Source organism: Leuciscus leuciscus (genome assembly GCF_965113295.1).
Source record: "Leuciscus leuciscus genome assembly, chromosome: 21".
Lineage (NCBI taxonomy): Eukaryota > Metazoa > Chordata > Actinopteri > Cypriniformes > Leuciscidae > Leuciscus > Leuciscus leuciscus.
The window spans coordinates 15,919,560-15,944,242 of record NC_138745.1 but is presented as its reverse complement, the minus strand read 5'-3'; the positions used below and the strand labels follow the sequence as shown (position 1 = coordinate 15,944,242).

The window sequence follows — 24,683 nt, the reverse complement described above, 5'->3', positions numbered from 1 at the left end:
TTCAGTGCTATGATGCGGTCTGAATCCAGACTGAAACTTTTCATAGATATCATTTTGTTGCAAGAAAGAGCCCAGTTGAGCGGACACCACTTTTTCTAATATTTTAGACATAAATGGAAGATTTGAAATGGGTCTATAATTTGCTAGATTATTATGATCTAATTGTGGTTTCTTAATGAGAGGTTTTATAACTGCCAGTTTAAATGTTCTTGGAACATGACCTAGAGATAAAGACGAGTTAATAATATTGAGGAGAGGCTCTTCCACTACAGGTAACACTTCTTTCAGTAGTTTAGTTGGTATAGGATCTAATAAACATGTTGTTGTTTTAGATGAAGTGATAAGTTTATTTAACTCTTTTTGTTCTATAGTTGTAAAGCACTGTAATTGTTCTTGCGGGGTGATAATTGAAGCTGAATTATAAGGCGCGATTGAAGATTGAACGTTTACAATTGTGGTTCTGATGCTTTCTATTTTCTCAGTGAAGAAGTTCATGAAATCATTACTACTGAACTGTAACGGGATATTTTGTTCGGGTGACGTCTGTTTATTTGTTAGTTTAGCCACGGTGTTAAATAAAAACCTTGGATTATTTTGGTTGTTTTCTATTAGTTTGCGGAGGTGCTCAGCCCTGGCCGCTTTTAGGGCCTTTTTATAACGTGACATACTGTCTTTCCACGCGATTCTAAAGACCTCTAAATTAGTTTGTTTCCATTTACGCTCTAAAATACGGGTTTCTCTCTTTAAATCATGCGTAGTATTGTTATACCATGGTGCTTTATTTTTCTCTCTGACCTTTTTTAATTTAATAGGTGCAACCACATCCAATGTTCTAGAGAGAATGGTGCTCATAGTGCTAGTTAGTTCTTCTAGTTCATCTGTTTGTTTGGGTTCAGGCAGCAGCTGAGACAAATTAGATAAGCAATTTGAGAAATTATCTATGGTGGATGGAAGGATTGTTCTGCCTGGTCGATAACGCGGCGCTGCATGACATATTACAGCAGTACGTAATATGCAAGTTACCATGTAGTGATCAGTGACTTCATTACTTTGTGGAATGATATCTATATCGGTTGGATCGGTTCCATGTGATATAATTAAATAGAGTGTATGATTAAGACGATGTGTTGGTCCGGTGACGTTTTGCTTGACCCCAAATGAATTTAATAAATCTGTAAACGCAGCTCCTAACGCATCATTTGGATTATCTACGTGTATGTTAAAATCTCCAACAATTAATGCTTTATCGACATTGACTAATAGGTCTGAGAGAAAATCTGCAAACTCTTTTAGGAAATCAGCGTAAGGCCCTGGCGGTCTATATACGGTAGGCTAGAGATAATAGGGATGTTTTTCTAACATCTAAGAGCGTAACATTTAGTACAAGTACTTCAAATGAAATAAACTTAGAACCCGTTTTCTGAGTAACATTTAGAATATCTCTATAAATGGTTGCAACACCTCCGCCACGACCAATCAGACGGGGCTCATGCTTATAACAGTATCCAGGAGGAGTAGACTCATTAATACCGAAATAATCATTTGGTTTAAGCCAGGTTTCAGTAAGGCAAAGTACATCGAAGCTATTATCTGTGACTATTTCATTTACATTAACTGCCTTAGGTGTGAGTGATCTAATGTTTAGAAGACCTAGCTTTAGAAATAGTTTTTGTTTACTAATAGCAACATTTTCTGTTTTAATAACAATTAGATTTTTCCTAGATCCTGCATTAGATTTATTATTTGATCTCACTAAACGAGGAATAGACACGGTTTCTATGCAATGTTCTACAATAGTATTTATATCAGTTGAATTGGTGCAGCAGAGACTATGATTTGGACTTTTGGTTACTAGTCAAAGGGTATTTAACATTTTGGAGATGTTATCTGACAGAAGAGCCGCTCCGAATCTGCTTGGGTGTAAGCCATCAGCACGGGGATAGAGGGGATATCTCAGGGTATATTTTGTGTAACCTCTCCTTAGAATAGTGAAGATGATGTAGAATCTTAAAGTGAATTAGGCAGTGCCTAGCATTATTAGAACATCGATGAGTATGTTCCAAACTCTTTTCCCATAGAGGGTCTGGGATCACAGTGCCCAAATTTTCGAGTAGGGGGAGGCTGCAGACCTGGAGCCGGTAGATCTACGCCCCAAGCAGTTTTACGCCCCAGCAGTTTTACGCCCCTGCTGTTCCTGATGCGTCCAGTAGGGGGAGGCTGTACAGCGACACGAATTGAAGTATATAAAATAATCCGCTAAAGTTATTGTTTGTCTGGCTTAAATTTATAAGTTATAGCTTACCACGTGTAAGTTTAGCTGCCCCAAGTCTTCTCTACTCACTTTCAAAATTAATTTTCTTTTGAATTTTCTTTTGTTGCCTGTCTTTATCTTGCCTCTTCTGGTAAGACTCCTTTACTCCTTTCTGGTTTGAGTTGTTTCTTATAAAATGAGATGATCTAACTATCTCATTTATATCTAAATATAAATTTTTCTTAAAATAGCTCACTGATCTGGATTAAAATGTAGGCTGTGTGCACTTAATGTGGGATTTATCATACTCTGTCTTTGCCAAGTAACTTGCATGATGCATCCCATAAAGGTGTGTGTTTGCTTTAGCTACTTAAGGAAATTTAAATCTCTCTCTCTCTCTTGTATTAACTTGTATAAACTATAAACACCCATCTCTTTTTTTAACTGCATTCCAAACCAATAGCTTCTCTAGTAAATAAATGACATACAAATACATGTTTTTAATGTCATTTTCAATTTTCTCTGCACAGTCCATCATCTATGGCCAAAAGAAATCAAAGTGTCTTGACACTTTTTCCAAAAGTGTTCCACCAACAAGTGCCTGTGCCGTTGTACTTTGAAGATCAGGAGTAAATTGATGCAATCCACACTCACCTGACATAAATTCTGGGCAGCACACACACACAAGATCAAATTCACCATGGACGTCCTTTTTACATTTTTTTAAAGTTTAGGTTTTTTTTAATGAAATACCCACAGATATGAAACTCAAAATAAAAGGCAGTTTGTGTTCTCGTAACACTTTCTTTTATGTGGTCTGTGACTCTTAGGTGGTCTACAGTGATTCTGCAGGTTCTCCAATAAGTCTTATAGTTTATCTCAGTTGCTTTGGTGCATTTCTCAGATCACACCTGAAATCACATCATCTTGTCACTTGTGCATATCATAAAAGCAATTTCTCATTTTATACAAATTGCAAATGCTTCGGTACATTCATGCAATTGATAATGTACAACTGTCTGCTGTTTCCAACATTATCAACTCTTTATGTCATGTTGATCAAAATATAGGCCTATTATACTAGTTCCTTGCATAAGTCATATTTGTCATAAACTGTTAAGCATGTTTTCAATACATTTCTATTACACTTTATTTTGTAAATGTGTCCTGATGAATTGCGAAGGTGAATTTATAATTTCACTAACGAAGGAAATAATGAATTGTTATAATGAATAATGTTGAAATGTATCAAAGCAACTGTGATCAAAAAAAGGATTCAGGAATTTTATAAAAAATTTAACAGTGAGTCCTGCTGCTTGTGAATTTGACAAGATCAAATTCACCATGGATGTCCTTTTTACCAAAAAATTTTTTTATGTTTAATTATTTATTTATTTTTATCAGTGAGCAGAAGCACTTTGACAGGAGGATAGAAAAACAGTTAAAGAAGAGTGGCAAGCCATAGGGGAGTCATCTACAGGAGTCATCATAATTCATAAATGGTGTTGATAAATAATGTTTTTGTGAACAACAATATTGTCTCCTTCTTATAAATGGCCCTTGGAACTTTAGAAAAGGGATAAATTGTGTTTGTCTTCATAAAATGCTATGTAGGACACTGTTTTGTAGCTGTATGATGACTAAGTGAATAGTACAGCAGATATTTAATCCAGGATCCATATGATTACACGGTGCTGTATGTCTAATGGGCTAAATATGGTTAATATCTAAATGTAACTTTATATAATTTCACAACAACATATTTTACTCAGTCTCCTGTATAAAAACATACAGTGAATATTCTATTATTAATTACTATTATTATTATTATTTATTCAATATTAATATATTCAATATTCAATGAACTATTCTACAGTAGGTCATATATAACTATTCTACAGTAGGTCATATATAACTATTCTACAGTAGGTCATATATCATTACTTATCATCTGATCCAACTATGTGTGTTATTTTTTTAATTCATAAAAACAAATAGTCTTCTGTATAGGCTGAGTGAAGCCCAACCTAATATCTACAGATATTTAAATTAACAAAAAACACAAATTCGGGCAAAATCTATGAACGGGACGGTTATTAATGTGTAAGTTTTGAGCGTCGATTTAATGGTGTTATTTCGCAGTATATCCCCCCCTATTGGAAGCATCAGGAACAGCAGGGGCGTAAAACTGCCAGGGGTGTAAAACTGCTAGGGGCGTAGATCTACCGGCTCCAGGTCTGCAGCCTCCCCATATAGAAATTTTCTGAAGATACACTAAAAGGGAGGTTCTGTAACCAGGCAATATTCCGCACCTGCATGGGCATTAGCTCGCTTTTATTCCAATTTATCCTGTAACCAGAAAAGGTCCCAAATGAATTTATTTTATCGAGTATCTGTGAGATTGTGACTTGGGGTTGAGAGATAAATAATAAAACATCATCGGCATATAATGAGATTTTGTTTATAGATTTTTGTGTATTATAACCATGAATTAAAGGGTCTGAGCGGATACTCTCGGCAAGGGGTTCGATTGCTAAAGCAAAAATTAAGGGGGAAAGAGGGCACCCTTGTCTCGTACCTCTATGTAGTCTGAAACGGGGGGACAATATTTGATTAGTCAGTATCTGTGCACAGGGGTTGTTGTAAAGAAGCTTTACCATTGATATGAATTTTTCTCCAAAATTAAATCTCTTTAAAATTTCAAATAGATACGGCCACTCGACTTGGTCGAATGCCTTCTTAGCATCGAGTGAAAGGATGGCTAGCTCTTCTTGTGGTCTATTAGTAGCATACATGATATTAAATAAACGTCTAAGATTGAAAAAAGAATTTCTACCTGGTATAAAACCAGTTTGGTCTGGATGTACTAATTTATTTAAAAAGGGGCTCAATCTATTGGCCAAAATTTTAGAAAATAATTTCCCATCTTGGTTTAATAAAGAAATAGGTCGAAAAGAGCCAACCTCTTCTGGGTCCTTACCGTTTTTATGTATCACTGTAATAACCGCTTCTGTTAAAGTAGGAGGTAGGACACCATCCGTGTGGGCTTGAGTGAACACCCTATGTAGATATGGGCACAGGGTTACATTCAATTTTTTTATACAGCTCACCTGGAAGGCCATCAGGGCCTGGAGCTTTATAGAGAGATCTTTTTTTAAGGTAAGAAATTCCCACTCATAATAGTAACAGGGTGTCCGCGCGGTAGTAAAAGTAGTAAAAATAATCTACCAAAATTAAGGCCCTTGAAAGGTAGTAAAAGGTAACAAACGCAATTTGACTTGGTAGTAAATTTTTCATCACCACCTCAATATATGAGTTTCCATTTTTTTGCTTAATATTTGTGTCTCCATATATTTTAACTTCATCTAGCATAATTAAAAAATATATATACGGTGCTAACAGGACCTGACGGGCTCGACATTAACGCTTGTCCGGGACAAGTGGATTTTTTGAAGGGACAAGTAAAAGAGAATTTTACTTGCCCGACCGGACAAGTAGCCTAATTAAACGTCAATAACAAAAAAATTATAAATAACTAGGGAATCACTAAAATGAGAGAATGATTCTGATTGTATTTATATTTATTGTAAGTTGCGATCGATAGTGGATGTATTAGGCTACTGACGGTAACAAGGTTGCGCTGTTGAGGCTCGCGCAGCCTCTCGAGGAGAAATCCAAACAAATGTAAACTCAGTTTAAACTCAGTTAACAACATACTGCCAGTGCCAAAATTCAAAATGTGTTTTAATATTTTTAACATATGATACAGTTTAGCAACCTCACACGACGAGTGCTGTTTTCTTGAGTACCATCACGACTGAAAATGTGACATTGCTTTTGATACAACAGTTCAATAAACAGTTCAAATTAAGTTACTTACATTTTAGACACAATATTGACTGTTTTTGTTCTGTTTCAGCAGCAAAAATAGTTCCAAACAAAGATCACAGCAGAACTGTAACGCATCTCACAGCAACACTTAACCGTGTTTCATTACTGAATGATTCAGCGTTTTGAACGAATTGGCTGAGTCAAAGATTCAATGTCCCATTCATAAACATGTCTCATTCTTGAATGAATCAGTTGTTTGAACGAATCGTTTGAATGAATGACTCAATGACTCGCTCATTAAGACGGTCGCCTGACGCCTCCTACTGGCGGTTTACTTTCATGTTTAAAAGTATCATTCTTTCCAACGTTTCTTATTTGTTTAAAAATATTTCCTTTAAAGGTGCAGATATGACAATATGCAGATTTAAATATATCAGAGCTGATTTAACACAGATGAGGATATTTCTTCAGAATAAATTATATTTACAGCACACACACACCAAAAACATTCCGGACAAGCAACTTTTTTACTCGGACAAGTGAATGACAGATTTACTTGTCCAGAGGACAAGCACATGAAAAGGCTTAATGTCGAGTGAGTCGGAGTTGATAGCAATGACAAAGTGCCAAGGTTATTATTCACCTTATTAGGGCTAAGGGCTATGGTTAGGATAACTCAAGGGCTAGGGTTAAGATAAGGACAACTGAAACTCAACTCGACACTACAAAAAAAACATAATTGACAATGACAATAGGCCTACTTAATGATAACAATTAAACATTAGTGTACCTAATATGTATGATGGGTGTGACAGTGTCACACTTATACCTTATAGTAAGTAGTAAGTGGTGCTTTACATACCCCGCCCACCCCACCACACCCCCAAAAAAAGGGCTGCTGCTTGATGTCGTGATGGTAGTAAAAAATATTGTGGAGGTGGTAAAAAAGGTAGTAAAAGGTAGTAAATTCATCTCTATGATTCCTGCATATACCCTGAGTAAGCGTGTTAGTGTTGCATAAACTTCACATTGTAGCTACTAGTTAAACTGGTGCAAGAGTAAAATGTATGAAATAGACAGAAACATGTTGAAATATGAACTATAGACAGGTAGGCAACTTTTCAGTGCTACATTTATAAACATGTACAACACAAGGATGTTTTTATGTTCGATAATAAAACACAGCATGATATTAAAGTAGGCTAATATGAGTGTTTACACTAATATGGTGAATATTATAATGTTTAGACCCGTTTTTACTGTTAAATACTGTGTTTGTGGATATCTGCTCAAACGTAAATATTTATAATGTGGTAACAATAATGTTTCATAGTTTGGAGCGGCTCGATCGCTTCATTAAATGCTCTCTGCACGCACTGTGAGTTTGAGTCACTTTCGCTGTGCGATTGAAAAGCAAAACGCGCCAAACATTGTTTTTTACTCCAATCTCATTTCATAACGTCTTAACAAATGGAAACATTTGAAGTAACATATGATAATCGATATATTTTTCTCTAGTGTAGTGTACTGAAGTTCCTTTATAACGATTTGTTTAGCATTTTTGTAAAGTAAAAATTATTATTGGGCTATTGTTATTATTTTATGCAGCCCTACAAGTATATGCCTACAAGGCACAACAAACCTGGTGTTCATTATTATATTTTTTTTTGTAAATTTTAAATCGCAATTTTAACCAGAAAAATCTCAAATTTCTTCCCAAAATTGCACAGCCCTATAGTTTCTCTTGATATCAGCATGTTCACAGTTGTTTCGTTTTTTGATGCCACTGATGAGTCCTGCTTACTTAGTCTCTGTACATGTATGGAAGCATATGGGTAGCAATATTCAATTTGAAATGTAATCAAAATGACAATGCAGTATGTAAAATGGCAATGCATTTCTGCATTTAAATTTTCCTTTACATTTGTGCAATGTTGGTGCAAAATGAAAAATCGATTATATAATTTACATTTGCCATTTCATACACTAGTTTTAATATATAAATTGAATACATATTTTAACGCTTTATAAGTTGCAAAATTAATATGTATTTCAGAAATGATTAGATGTTTAAAATGTTCAAGCAAAAACTGTTGCAAAACGATCATTTTTTTTAATTGCATTTACACTCTGTTAAGACACTTGCGATTGCATCTTCATTAAATGTCCCACAATGAATGTAGCAAAATTCAATGTGCAAATTGAAAATGCATTCTGAGCCGATCACGTTCCCGCCCCCTCCCACTCTGTCAATCACTGCGTGAAGGCAGGGCTCGGCAACAGGTAAACCTAGGCTATAGTACGTATTTTGAGGTGTTGGAAGGGAGCGGCAGCAGAGCTGATACGAGCGTTAAATTCACTAGCAGAAGAAGTGGAGCGTGAACATCGAAATGGTAGTGTTTTCGAAGATTATTATGTGTCTGCAGGTGATAGAACCAGTTGGTAGGTTACAACCCTACGTTGTTGGAACATCTGGGATCATGTTCTGCCTTATCAAGCGTCAACACCTGTTTGGTGTCAACATTATGCTGCGCTGTTGTTGTCTGATGCTGGACTGTGTTAATGATGGTTTCGTTTTGTATAAAATATTCTCATTGTCTGATAGGCTACACATATGCTTATCTTTATTCTTATTACTATTAACTATAATTACTGTCGTAGATTTTTCCCTAAACCTAACTAAGTCCCATCTCATCTGACCTAAGGGCCTGTCCCAATACCTCCCCTTACTCTAGATTTCTGCCCTAACCCTTGTTTTTGCGCGTTCTCGTGTAGGGGTAGGGTGTCCCAATACTCTAAAGAGCAAGGGGGAGTGCTATTCTCCCCTTAAAATCAACCCTCAAAACATAGTGTGGTCCGATGCAGGCTTAAAACGAAGTGGAAGATGAAATTACCCAGGATACCTTGCGGACTCAGCAAGCCGGTAATTTTTTTTTAAACAAGATGGCGGACACCGCTGGAAAGGATAATTTAATTATAAGTATATTTCCGCAAATAAGCATGGTACAATTTCTAAATATGTTGGAATATGTTAGTTTGATGCACATCCAATGGACTGTTAAGTTTTGAACACTAATGTTAGAAAATATTTCACGAAGCTATCTATGTGACGATGTTCATGATATCTGCCGACTGCCGAGTGCTTCGAGAGAGTCTGCCCATCAAATATACATCTGATCTGGGTAGTTAATCTAATTTTATTTTTAATTTTGGTTTCCAAGGATTATAAAAAGATGATGTGAGGTAAAACTATTAAAAACTAGCCGCGTTCGTCTAGTGCTTCATCTTTTTCTTTACAGCGCGCTGTAACTTCTCCCTAACGTTAAACCCAAACAGCTCTGTAAATGCAGTGTCTGCTGATTCTAAATTGCGGGAGGTGTTTGATTGTAAAAAGAGCTATTATAAGCACAATGATCCGCGCAAGAGACGTTGACCCTGTTCCCATGGCGGCACGCGCGCGCGTTCGGAAACGGACTGCAACTAGACAAGTAAACTATACTTTGGGTTTCTTTCTAAACGATCAAATACAGACAAAAATATGGCTAAATGACCGGTTTGGAGATTCACTTTAACACAGTTTATGTCTTAAATGGGAGTTAGTTGTGGAATAGTTGGGAGAAAATGTGTATTATTAGATCTGCATTCGGTCTTAAAGTGTCAGCGTCTAATAAACCTGCTAATGATTACACCTTTAATGTGAATGAAACAACTAAAGGCAAAGAGAAAATTACTCCCAGCTCTTGAATGAATAACTTTAGCTTTAATAAGCATTAATCTATCTATAATAAACTATGCTGTGTTATTTTAAAGTAATAAACTGATTATTTTACACTTGACGTAGTGACGTTTGCCGCGCTAATTTGCATATAGTGGTGTCCCATTTCATAGGGAAAGATCTTCAACTCCACTTCCCTCGTTGAGGGAACTTTACTTTCAAGGGCACTCAAAACCAAGTGGAAGTTTTAAGGGGGGAGAAATGGGACAGGGCCTAAGTCTACCTGTGCCTATAACATTTATACTCTAGCGCGTCTACACATCGACGTCGGCTGAGTATAACCCTATACCCTAGCGCGCCTACACATCGACGGCGGCTGGGTGCTAATCAATCCTATACTCTAGCGCGTCTACACATCGACGGCAGATGAGTCTAATCCTATACCCTAGCGCGTCTACACATTGACATCGGCTGGGTGCTAATACCTGTTCCCCTAGCTAGCTTACTTCCTGCACAGGAATAATCGACAAACAGACTTCAGCAAATGTCCTCTAAATGCTTTAATCATGGCCGGAGGATCTCTCGAGCAGTTCTCAGAGAATCTCCCCCAAGAAGAAACAAGGCCGGAGGATCTCAGACAAATTCCATTGAGAATCCCACCAGCTAACACGAGTACAACAGTTTTTATAGAATAGGGAGGTATGGCAAAATTATATGAATTTGATTGGTTCTTCATATGCAAACCCTTCTGTTACTAGGTAAAGCAAACTTTGTTTTAATGATTACTTCATTGTTAATCACAATGTTCAAATTTAGTCATCTGTCTAGTTTCAATTACCATATTTGTTCATTTTATACTCACACAACCATTCCACTTCCTGCTCAGCTACTGTTCGGGTGCTCTTGCTTACTGCTCCGCGCTTTGCTCTATCGCTTTTATATTTTATCCTATATTTTTATATTTTATCTCCTTTTATCACCTCATTTTAACTTCAGCAAATCAGCACAGTGCTCAAACGACAAAGTTTGGATTACTACAAAAACGCAGAATTCTTTTACCCGACCAGCTTACATTCCGGGGAAAGGAAAACACAACTGCACTGCCTACATTCATAAGGATAAGAGAGAAAATGCCTCTTCTGGTTCAAGAATCTACTTGCTGCACCTAACTGCCACAGACTTTTACAAAGGATTGCAGTTCTTGAAACAAAGTTACTTACGGGACCACCAAACCAGATGGTACACACAACAGAGCTTCATCATGGACACCCTCAGCATATAGCCGGTGAGTCCCATGAAACTAGTGCTCCTCGACAGGTAGAGAAACAAGCCGATCGACTTACAAATCGATGGCACAAACAGGGAGCGAGACCCAAAGGCACTCAAGACATCAGATTATCATGAGCATCACATATTGCCGCAGTAGCATCCTCTACCCCTCTACTAGTGTCCCGAGATAACGACAGAAAAGCAGATGGGAAATAATTAGCGTAGCTGCTGTTCATAATATTAATGCATTCAATCTGATTCAACTGTAGTATAAAAGGTAAGTATTATGTGAATGCTTGGCTAAAGAGATGCGTCTTTAATCTAGTTTTAAACTGGGACAGCGAATCTGAGCCTCGAACAATATCAGGAAGGCCATTCCAGAGTTTAGGAGCTAAATGTGAAAACGCCCTCCCTCCTTTAGTGGTCTTAGATATCCTAGGAATGACCAGAAGCCTCGAATTTAGTGATCTTAAAGAGCACGATGGATTGTAGGGCGATAGAAGTTCCGTTAAATACCCAGGAGCTAAACCATTTAGGGCTTTATAGTTCATTAGTAATACTTTGTAATTGATACGGAACTTAATAGGTAACCAGTGTAGAGATGATAGAATTGGTGTTATATGATCATATTTTCTTGACCTAGTAAGAACTCTAGCAGCTGCATTTTGGACTAACTGTAGCTTGTTTATTGAGGATGCAGGACAACCAGCTAATAAAGCATTACAGTAATCTAGTCTCGAGGTCATGAATGCATGAACTAACTTTTCTGCATCAGAGACAGATAGCATGTTACGTAGCTTAGCAATGTTTCTAAGGTGGAAAAAGGCTGTTCTTGTAACATATGAAATATGATTTTCGAAAGACAAGTTGCGATCCAGTATAACTCCCAGGTCTTTTACTGTAGAGGATAAAGTAACAGGACATCCTTCTAAATTGAAGTTGCATTGTAAGAGGTTTTGTGGGCAGTTTTTTGGACCCATAAGTAATACCTCCGTTTTATCTGAATTTAATAGCAGAAAATTACACGTCATCCAGTATTTTATATCTTTAACACACTCTGTCAATTTAGATAATTTGTTTTCATCTGGTCGTGATGAAATATATAATTGAGTGTCATCAGCATAACAGTGGAAATTAATTCCATGTTTTCTTATAATATTACCAAGTGGCAGCATATATATTGAGAATAGCAGAGGGCCTAACACAGATCCTTGCGGCACTCCATAGTTTACTGACGTTATCTTCGATTTTTCCCCATTTAAACAGACAAAATGGTAGCGGTCTGATAAGTACGATCTAAACCAGCTTAATGCCTGTCCATGAACACCAGTGTAGTTTTGTAGTCGATCTAAGAGTATTTTGTGATTTATAGTGTCGAACGCAGCGCTAAGATCGAGTAAAACTAGTATTGAGATACAGCCTTGGTCAGAAGCTAGAAGTAAATCATTTGTATTTTTAACGAGCGCAGTTTCTGTGCTATGATGCGGCCTGAATCCTGACTGAAATTTTTCATAGATATCATTTTCTTGCAAGAAAGAGCACAATTGAGCGGACACAACTTTTTCTAGTATTTTAGACATAAATGATAGATTTGAAATGGGTCTATAATTTGCTAGGTTATTATGATCTAATTGCGGTTTCTTAATAAGAGGTTTTATAACTGCCAACTTGAATATTCTCGGAACATGACCTAAAGATAAAGACGAGTTAACCCTCTGAGGTCTGAGCTGTTTTCTGGGCCCTGGAGGTGTTCTGACATGCTCTGACATTTGTGTTTTTTTCTGTTACTAGTGACATTTTCATGGCTAAAGTCTAATTACACTGTATTCAGCACAAACTCTGCTACAATAATATATCAGCAGCATGTATGTAAAAGTTTGTAGTTTTGAGATAATGACATTTATGCGTGGTTTGTGAAAATACAAAAAAAAATTCTCACTGAAATAAGGCCATGAAACCCATACTGATTATTTCTTCACAAGACTTTTGAAAATTGTATGACATAGCCTAGAATATTTGCTCCAAAACTATGTGAAAATCACCCTGACTGCTCATTTAGATAAGACAATATATTGATTTTAAATTTCTAAGACGTGTTTTGTGTGAAAAAGCCTTATGCGAAAAGGCGTGATCATCTCATGAATATGTAAGCCTTCAACACCTGAGAAAGACAAAGACACTCCCCTAACTGCCCTATTAGGAGCGATCAGGCCCTGTCATTCAGAGCAACCTTGCACAAAGAATGAGGAGATTTAAAAAAGAATGGCTTTTAGATTGTTTGGATTTATTTACAACACAACACAATCCAAAAATACAAATGACAAAAGAGCACATTGAAAACAATGATTCAAAGACAGAGACCTTTGTGCCATTCCTAAAAACATTGTACATACCTTTCATTTCCAAGGTGTTTGATTTTCACTTTACCATGTTCATGTACAGAGACTCATGTAAATGTTGAAGTCAGCAGGACTCAGTAGCATCTGGGAAAGAAAAAAAAAAAAGAGAAAAAACTGTGAACATACTGATATCAAGAGAAACTATAGGGCTGCACGATTTTGGGAATAGATTTTAGATTTTTCTGGTTAAAATTTCTTTTTAAAATTCACAGAATACACACACACACACACACGTTTCCAACAATATATAATGAACACCAGGTTTGTTGTGCCTTGTAGGCATAGGCTACGCAGTGCTGCATAAAATAATAACAATAAATTAAATCTTCCAAAAGATTTCAAGAACAACTACGCTAGAGAAAAATATATTGATTATCATATGTTACTTCAAATGTTTCCATTCGTTATGATGATATGAAATGAGATAATAGTAAAAACATAAAGCCTAATGTTTGGTGCATTTTTCCTTTCAAACGCAATCGCGCTCCAAAATATGATACATTAAAACCCACAGCGCGCTCCAAAATATGATACATTCAACGCGATCGCGCTCCAAAATATTAAACATTATGGTTATACATATCTATGTTTGAGCAGATATCCACAAACAGTATTTAACAGGAAACACGGGTCTAAATAGTATAATATTCACCATATATCTAGCAACAGTTCAACTGCAATGTGAAGTTTATGCAACAATACCATAAACTAATAAGTAAGAATTTCTTACCTTTACATCTTTCTTGTCTTCAAATCGCGTTCTTCTTCTTCTTAGGTAAATCCAATGTAAGCTCAGACGTGTCTTCCAAACTCGACGAAAAGCAGAGACTTGTGAAGTTTTTTGGTGTTTTGTGTTTGAGGTAACGAGGGCGTTCGCGTCCCATCTGGAGATTTGCATGTGAATCTCTTTTGCGCGAGTGGGCGTGTCGAATTAAAAAGTAATTAGCAAGCGTTTGAGATACTGGACATCCTGTTGGTTTTATACAAATTACTTAAACAGAGAATATTTGTTTTCAGTTTGAATCCGATCATTTAAAAGTACACACTTAAATGTGTATAAAGGTATATGGCTCATAAATGTGTGACAAGTATTCACTGAGTTTTGTTTCAGTTTATAGACGTGCAAGAAAAAAAAGTTCACCGCGACGGAGAGGCAGAACGCACACCCTGTTTATTTTCTTTATTTTACAAAAGCACAATGTTTTGATTTGATTGTAAGTGGACACATACAAAAGTAGAAATATCACAGATTATTTTTTTATATTTCTTTTTTCTGTATAACCATAAATGACGGAGTAATTTAAGTTTATGTTGCTGCTATGTGAAAAAAATCCAGCAAAACGCGTCGGCGCGTTTCTCGACCTCAGAGGGTTAATGATATTGAGAAGAGGCTCTTCCACTACAGGTAACACTTCTTTCAGTAGTTTAGTGGGTATTGGGTCTAATAAACATGTTGTTTGTTTAGATGCAATGATAAGTTTATTTAGTTCTTCCTGTCCTATAGTTGTAAAGCGGTGTAGTTGTTCTTGAGGGGCGATAATTGAGGCTGAATCATAAGACACCATTAAAGATTGTACATTTACAATTGTGTTTCTGATGCTTTCTATCTTCTCAGTGAAGAAATTCATAAAATCGTTACTAACTACACTGTAACGGAATATTTTGCTCAGGTGATGTCTGTTTATTTGTTAGTCTAGCCACGGTGTTAAATAAAAACCTTGGATTATTTTGGTTATTTTCTATTAGTTTGCGGAGATGTTCAGCCCTGGCTGCTTTTAGGGCCTTTTTATAATGTGACATACTGTCTTTCCACGCGATTCTAAAGACCTCTAAATTAGTTTGTTTCCATTTACGCTCTAAATTACGAGTTTCTCTCTTGACAACATGCGTAGCACTGTTATACCATGGTGCTTTAGTTTTCTCTCTAACCTTTTTTAATCTAATTGGTGCAACGATGTCTAATGTACTAGAGAAAATGGTGCTCATAGTGCTAGTCATTTCCTCTAGTTCATCCGTTTGTTTGGGTTCACTGAGCAGCTGAGATAGATCAGTTAAGCTATTTGAGAATCTATCTATAGTGGTTGGAAGGATTGTTCTGCCTGGTCGATAACGTGGCGCAACATGACAAATTTCAGCAGTACGCAGTATGCAAGTTACCATGTAATGGTCAGTGGCATCATCACTTTGCGGTATAATATCTATATCGGTTGGATTGGTTCCATGTGATATAATTAAATCTAGCGTATGATTAAGACGATGAGTGGGACCAGTGACGTTTTGCTTGACCCCAAAGGAGTTTAATAAATCTGTAAACGCAGCCCCTAACGCATCATTTGTGTTATCTACGTGTATGTTCAAATCTCCAACAATTAATGCTTTATCGACATTGACCAATAGATCTGAGAGAAAGTCTGCAAACTCTTTTAGGAAATCAACATAGGGCCCCGGAGGTCTATATACAGTAGCCAAGGCTAGAGATAATAGGGATTTATTTCTTACATCTAAGAGCGTAACATTTAGCACAAGTACTTCAAACGAATTAAACCTGTGACCTGTTTTTTGAGTAACATTAAGAATATCTCTATAGATTGTTGCAACACCGCCGCCACGACCAATCAGACGGGGCTAATGCTTATAACAGTATCCAGGAGGAGTAGACTCATTAATACAGAAATAATCATTTGGTTTAAGCCAGGTTTCAGTAAGGCAAAGTACATCGAAACTATTATCTGTGACCATTTCATTTACAATAACTGCCTTAGGTGTGAGCGATCTAATGTTTAGAAGACCTAGCTTTATAAGTTGTTTTTGTTCACTAATATTGAGATTTTCTGGTTTAATCACAATTAGATTTTTCCTAGATCCTACAGTAGATTTAATGTTTGACCTCACTAAACGAGGAATAGACACAGTTTCAATATAATGTTCTACATTGGTACTTATATCAATTAAGTTTGGACAGCAAAGAGTGTGATTTGGACTTTGACTTACTAGTCATATGGTGTGCAACGCCTTGGAGATGTTGTCCGACAGAAGAGCCCCTCCGATTCTGCTGGGGTGAAGTCCATCAGCACGGAAGAGCCTAGGTCGCTCCCAGAACAGATTCCAATTATTTACACAGAGCAGTCTCTGTTCATTACCCCATGACATTAACCATTCATTTAGAGCAAATAATCTACTGAACCTTTCATGTCCTAGTCGGTCTGTGGGAAACGGTTCAGACACGATGATCATTGTTTCAGGCGATGTGCTGCGTACCGTCTCGATCAGGCTCCTGTAGTCCTTCTTCAGAACCTCCGTCTGCCGCAGCCTGATGTCGTTCGTTCCCGCGTGCAGCACAACAGCTCCGACCCGATCGTCACCATTCAGGATCTCGGGGACCTGCGCAGCCACATCGAGAACACGAGCACCAGGAAAGCAGTGAGTGCGCACCTTACCTTTACCTGAGGTAGCGTCGATCGATAGGCGCGGCCACGCGTGCAATGCTAGGCAGCACTAAGGCTAGTAGCGGAAGTTCGGAAAGTTGGATATAAGTAGCGATATCAAAGCAATCCGATTGTTTTTTAAATAGAATAGTATTCCAGATATGTTCACACGCTGTAAAAATGAAAGTGTTCGTTTGTAAAAGAGTGTAAAGAAGAAAATCACGGTTTATGAATTAATTCGACGGAGCTCCAAACACAACAACGCACTCAGTCGCGACGCATGCACATGAATGTGTTTGAACACAGACTGAATCAGCCTGTAGCTAACACTGATGCTAACTGGCGCTCAAGGTCAAGCAGACACTCAGCTCAGAGCGCAGCCGAGCACAGGACTCTGACAGTGGGGGACTCCATAATCAGATACATTAGCAGCAGGGATACAACTACGTGCTGCCTTCCACAAGCAACAACTTCTGATATAAACAGGGAACTTCAGAACATTCTGATGAAACATAAGACCTCAAATCGACTCATCATTCATGTCGGGAAGAATGATATTCATAAAGAGCAGTCAGAACTCCTTAAGAAGGATTTCAATTAACTTTTTGAAACACGTAAAAGACTGAAAGTTCAAACATTCTTCAGTGGACCACTCCCAGCAAGAGGAACAAACAGGTTTTCACGGTCGCTTGGGCTTAATACATGGCTGCAAAAAACCTGCAGTATAAAAGGAGTGAACTTCATTGAAAACTTCAATCTTTTCTGGAGTCAGATACAACTGTTTCATCAAGATGGCCACCACCCAAACAAACTTGGTTCAAGAGTGCTAAAGGACAATATCTACATCTCCCTTCTGCAAAATCATCATTCTGCAGTGTGTGCCAATACACTCAATCTTAATGGCACACACACACACCTGGACATTGTATAAATGACCACAGGACTTTGCTTCAGCAGCAAAATGGACATGCGGTTGACATATCACAAAAGGACAATGATAACACCACTCAGCCACAACAACCTCTGCTCACGGACACAATCTCAGCTGAGCCCTGCCCACAGAGCTCACCACAGACAGACATATTAGAACTGCTCCAAGATTCAGCACCCAAGGACGACTTCCTGGAAAACAGCCAGGGAAGCCAGGACAGCATATTACAGCCTCCGATAACACCTGAGAAACAGCCCCTCTCACCTGACACTTTATCCCTCTCTCCAGCATCTCCACTTCTGTGCTTCTCACAGAAAATGGAAGAACTTGTGTATGCTGGAACCAAACTATCCCACTCTTTTGCTGCAAGCCCCCAGATATCAATCAAAAAACGGCAGGCACCGCAACCTCCAAAGCCTGCGGGCCCAGCTCCCCCTCCCCCTCCTTCTGTTAGAGCTCTTCGGCCTCTGCCACAATGCCAGGGCCCACACCCTCCTCCATCTGCTCAAGGTGAACCAAAAACAACTGATACCAGCTCTCAGTGATATGTGTTGGGTCCCCGCTATGATAACAGTAACTTTCTCAAATGTTTACAGAACAAGCGGGAACCCAGTGTGCCTGTATCTTTCTCTATTGCTGTTCTATTACAAGATAGAAAGTCTAAGGCCTTAAATAACCGTACAGCAAACCCAACTAATCTGGTGCCTATTACACGTCAAACTAAGATTGCTGTGGGGGCAAAAAGTGTGTCTAGTATGAGTGCGTGTGATGGTAAGACTGTTAAGTTAGCACTTTTAAACATTCGCTCACTAAAAAATAAATCACTTTTAGTCAACGACTTAATAACCACAAACAACCTGGATTTTATGCTTCTAAATGAAACCTGGCTAGAAGACAGCTGCAGTGCAACAATCCTCAATGAAACATCCCCTCCTAACTTTACTTTCATGAGTGTCTGCAGAGCTGTTAAAAGAGGTGGGGGTCTAGCTGCTCTTTTTAAAGATATCTATCAATGTAAGCAAATATCATTTGGGAATTACCCGTCTTTGGAATATCTGAGTATTGTGTTAAAAGGTGCACCACGCATTTTACTTATCATTATTTACAGGCCTCCAAAATACTCTCCAGCCTTTGCTGAGGACTTTATAGAACTGTTATCAACAATTACCTCAGAGTTTGACTGTTTTGCCATTGCTGGAGATTGTAACATTCACATAGATAATGCAGAAACCAATATGGCAAAAGAAATCAAAACTGTTTTAAAAACTTTTGATCTAACTCAGCATGTACATGGACCCACACACAATCGTGGACACACTCTAGATTTACTTATCAGTAAGGGTCTAAACATTTCATCGATTGTTATTAAGGACGTAGCACTGTCTGATCATTTCTGTATTTTCTTTGATATATTGATCTCTCCTGCCATTGAAGCTAGATCTGTGTGTCAAGAAGAGATGCTTAAATGAGAACACAAGTGTACTATTTACGAAGGCTATATCCTTAACACCAAGCATATCTGCTGACTCTGTTGATTTTCTCCTTGATTCTTTTAACTCAAAAGTTAAGTGTAATTGATGATATTGCTCCTGTGAAAGTCAGGAAGAAGAGTGGCAGACAAAAAGCACCTTGGAGAAACTCAACAACAGTGCAAAGTATGAAAATACAATGCAGAAAAGCAGAGCGCATGTGGCGGAAGACAAAACTTGTAGTCCATTATAACATCTACAAAGACAGCATCCATGCTTTCAGTATGGAACTAGGCAAAGCTAGACAGACTTTCTTCTCAAATATTATAAATTGCAATTTAAACAACACACGCACTCTTTTTGCTACTGTAGAGAGGCTGACAAACCCCCCAAGCCAGATTCCCAGTGAAATGCTCTCAGACAACAAGTGCAGTGAGTTTGCTTCTTTCTTCTCTGAGAAAATCAATAATATCAGAAAGGTGATCAGCACATCCTTGAGTTGCGCTGGGGTCAGACAGATCAGACCACCTGAGAAAGTAGTTACTATGTCTGATTTCAAAGAAATTGATGGCAAAATTTTGGAAGAAACCGTACAGCACCTTAAAACATCAACCTGCACTCTTAACACAGTTGTCAAGCCCCTCCTGAAAAAGAGCAATCTGGATAAGAACATATTAAGCAACTATAGACCGATCTCAAATCTTCCTTTCATAGGCAAGATCATTGAAAAAGTTGTCTTCAATCAGCTGAACAAATTCTTGAGCTTGAATGGATCCTTTGACAATTTTCAATCTGGTTTCCGACCACACCACAGCACAGAGACAGCGCTCATAAAGATAAACGATATTCGCTTAAATACTGATTCAGGCAAATTATCAGTGCTGGTACTACTCGACCTCAGTGCTGCATTTGACACTGTCGATCACAACATACTTCTTGACAGGCTGGAAAACTATGATGGTAAAATAGTAGCAAAACTCGAGAGCACGTAGATGTGAATTTGAGAACTTGTACAATAAATATTCGTACTTGTACATGAACATTTACACTCACAGCTCCAATGTGAAAACCTGTAAAATAAAAATCTAAAGTTGAATGTTGAAATTTGCACTCGCACACAATAGTCACAAACCTGTATTCTGAATCTGAAGCTGCAGACAAGTAGACACAAATGTGTAAAATGCCATTCACAGAAATACAACGACAGACACAAACTTGTAATATATATTTTGTGTTTAATCTTACGTTCACATTCGCAGTACTACCTCAAATAGGCACTTGCGACTTCTCAAATCTGTCACTGCAATTTCAAATTTCGCGCCTTGACTTTTGCTACTCTTTTCGCGATATATCAGGTGCAAAACTAACTTGTGCACTTGAAACTCAGAGGCGGCGAGAGAGAAAGGGGGGCGGGAGTGTGGGGTTCAAAGGAGCCGTTTTATTGGTTGGCAGCTAGCCAATGAAATGGGACTTAGATGATGTCACGAAACCCGCGTGCACTGAAACGCTAACATGGCTTAACCCTTAAAGACCTAGAACATTTTTGGGGCACCTGACTCACCTGTACTTTTCTTTGTTTTTCTAACCCATTCTAGCAGCAAGCATCAAGTGCCATATATCATTTTAAACAGGAGAACCTAAAGTTTCCAGCTAGCTCATTTAAAGTCCCAGTTTTACATTTTTGTCAGAGAATTTATGAAATTAACAGGATTTTAAGAAAAACGGCAGCAAAAAATGTGGTGTTTTCAGTGTGAACTCAAACAGAACTTCCTGAAGTTTTGTTTTTTTCTTTTAGAAAGTTAGACTTGGTTGTTTTAGACTTCCAGATGAAATTTTGTCTACATGTAACAATCCCTCAGCAAGTTATAGCCATTTATTATAATATTATTCTAGGCGTTTTTGAGTAAAAACAGGTGTATTACATTTACTGACAATGTAGATGTGTCCAAATAAGTTCAGGAAGTAAAGTAAATAGAAAAGTTGTTATATTACAACAACAGAACACTGAAGCAAACATTTTTCTTCAGAAAATGATATTATAATTTGAACATGAACAACAAATGCAAACAATATAACAAGTAGTGACAACTGTGCAATATAAATACTAACAATACAATATACAGAGTGTAAATGAACAAATGGTTCAAATAATCTTCACAAACTAAATACAAAAAGAAATAAACAGTGCAAATGAAGAAATGGTTCATTGAGGGTAATATACTGAGTGCTAATGAACAAATAGTGCAAATAATCTTCACAAACTAAATATAAATAAACAGTGCAAATGATTCAAACAATCTTCTGAATCGGAAGATTCCACCAGGTCTAACGACTCGTTTAAAAAAAAACAATTCTAACACATCCTCCGATTTGTACTGCTGTTTTTTTTTTACATACTCATGCTCTTTCGTGTTTTATGCTCTTTCATGTTTTGCGCTATGGTCAAAAACTTTGCATCCGTTAGTTTTCATGCGTAGTTTTCAATGCATTGCGTTTGTTAAAAATGTATAAAGAAACGTGATTGGTTGTTAAAATCACCAATCACTATGTTTGTTGGTTGAGTTGATGACCGTTTGGACGAATCTGGGCATGGGGGTGGGACTAAGCATCAACAATCGTTCCTGTTTGGCTCAGAGAAAGAAACCACATGTGTTTCCTTGACGAATCACTGCTGCAGATTTTGATGACGCAATCACCGGCACTACGGAGCCACTGAATGACCAATAGAGACACCCGTGATAGCACAGGAAAGCTTTTTAAAGCATACAGATTGGATTAGCGACTCAAAAGTTATTAAACATTTTAGAACGATAGTTATTTTATGCCGCGGGCGGCCGTATCGGTCTTTAAGGGTTAATGCATTATTAGACTGATATTAAAAGAAATAAACGATATTATCAAACTCAGTAAACACAATGCTTATAATGCATACTACAGAAAAGCAGATGAGCACAGAATATGACGAAAGAAAGCAAATGTGTGTTCAGTGCAAATAAACTTGCCTGTGTTTTATTAATAATGTAACGAATTATCGTTTTTTTTTTATTGTTTTTTATTTTTTATTTTATAACTGTTGGTCCATTAAGCCTCATTAAGCGTTTTCTTGGTTTTCTATGGGAGGAAAACGTACAATTAAACGCGTTGCAGTGCAATTAAACGCATTTCAGTGCACGCGGGTTTCGTGACATCATCGAAGTCCCATTTCATTGGCTAGCTGCCAACCAATAAAACGGCTCCTTTGAACCCCACACTCCCGCCCCCCTTTCTCTCTCGCCGCCTCTGAGTTTCAAGTGCACAAGTTAGTTTTGCACCTGATATATCGCGAAAAGAGTAGCAAAAGTCAAGGCGTGAAATTTGAAATAGCAGTGACAGATTTGAGAAGTTGCAAGTGCCTATTTGAGGTAGTACTGCGAATGTGAATGTAAGATTAAACGCAAAATATATATTACAAGTTTGTGTCTGTCGTTGTATTTCTGTGAATGGCATTTTACACATTTGTGTCTACTTGTCTGCAGCTTCAGATTCAGAATACAGGTTTGTGACTATTGTATGCGAGTGCAAATTTCAACATTCAACTTCAGATTTTTATTTTACAGGTTTTCACATTGGAGCTGTGAGTGTAAATGTTCATGTACAAGTACGAATATTTATAGTACAAGTTCTCAAATTCACATCTACGTGCTCTCGAGTTTTGCTACTATTTTACCTTCATAGAAAACTGGGTGGGGCTTTCTGGGACAGTCCTAAAATAGTTCAGGTCATACTTAGATGGGAGAGGTTATTATGTGAGTATAGGAGACCATAAGTCTGAGTGGACATCCATGACATGCGGAGTCCCTCAAGGCTCGATTCTTGCGCCACTCCTGTTCACCCTGTATATGCTCCCAATGAGACAAATAATGAGAAAGAACCAAATTGCTTACCACAGCTATGCAGACGACACACAGATCTACTTAGCCCTATCGCCTAACGATTACAGCCCCATTGACTCCCTGTGCAAATGCATTAATGAAATCAACAGTTGGATGTGCCAAAACTTTCTTCAGTTAAACAAAGACAAAACTGAAGTCATTGCGTTTGGAAACAAAGATGAAGTTCTCAAGGTGAACGCATACCTTCAGTCTAGGGGTCAAACAACTAAACATCAAGTCAGGAATCTTGGTGTGACACTAGAGTCAGACCTTAGTTTCAGTAGTCATGTCAAAGCAATAACTAAATCAACATACTTTCATCTGAAAAATATTGCAAGAATTAGATGCTTTGTTTCCAGACAAGACTTAGAGAAACTTGTGAATGCTTTCATCACCAGCAGGGTGGATTACTGTAATGGACTCCTCACTGGCCTTCCCAAAAAGACCATAAGACAGTTGCAGCTTATACAGAACGCTGCCGCCAGGATTCTGAGCAGAACCAGAAAATATGAACATATCACATCAGTCCTCAGGTCTTTACACTGGCTCCCAGTTAGATTTAGGATTTATTTTAAAGTATTATTACTGGTATATAAATCACTCAATGGCCTAGGACCTCAATACATTGCAGATTTGCTCACTGAATATGAACCCAACAGATCACTCAGATCATTAGGATCATATCAGCTAGAAATACCAAGGGTTCACTCTAAGCATGGCGAGTCGGCTTTTAGCTATTATGCCAGCCGCAACTGGAACCAGCTTCCAGAAGAGATCAGATGTGTTCCTACAGTGGTCACATTCAAATCCAGACTCAAAACACTTCTGTTTAGCTATGCATTTACTGAATGAGCACTGTGCCGCTGTTCGTCCGACTGTTTGTACTGTATTTTATTTTATTTTTCTAAACTGTTTTGATTATTCTTATTTCTTTTGATTATTTTAATTTCTTCTATGTAAAGCACTTTGAATTGCCATTGTGTATGAAATGTGCTATATCAGGGATGGGCAACTTCGGTCCTGGAGGGCCACTGTCCTACAGAGTTTAGTTTCAACCCTAATCAAACACACCTGAACAAGCTAATCAAGGTCCTCAGGATTACTAGAAAATTACAAGCAATTGATTTTTTCAGGGTTGGAGCTAAACTCTGTAGGACAGTGGCCCTCCAGGACCGAAGTTGCCCATCCCTGTGCTATATAAATAAACTTGCCTAGCCTAGCCAACCAAAGTCAAAGGGGTATGGCAACACAACATACAACATTCAAAAACACAGGACAGAACGTTTTAGTACATTGAGTTTCAAAGTGTTCTCATGTTAAGCCTAAAAAGAGATGGTTAGATGTTAGAAACATGGTTAGTTTAATATACAGTTTACTTTTTTATCTATTAAAAGTCCACCACATTACCCAATAATGTTGGAGATCCTACAGTTTTTCCTTACAAATGCCTAGGCCTATTACTTTGAGGTCACAGAATATGGC

General features: G+C 37.7%; 1 protein-coding gene and 1 long non-coding RNA gene across 4 annotated transcripts in view; both read left to right on the top strand.

Annotated features, from left to right (window-relative positions):
- Positions 1 to 24,683, top strand: part of med1 (mediator complex subunit 1) — a 237,032-nt gene that overhangs the window by 152,644 nt on the left and 59,705 nt on the right. The gene's annotated exons all lie outside the window — the stretch shown is intronic.
- On the top strand, positions 1,946 to 9,499 carry LOC309485882. The gene is made up of 3 exons (XR_014201301.1): positions 1,946 to 2,239; positions 2,782 to 9,196; positions 9,459 to 9,499. It is a non-coding gene; the product is annotated as an uncharacterized lncRNA (long non-coding RNA).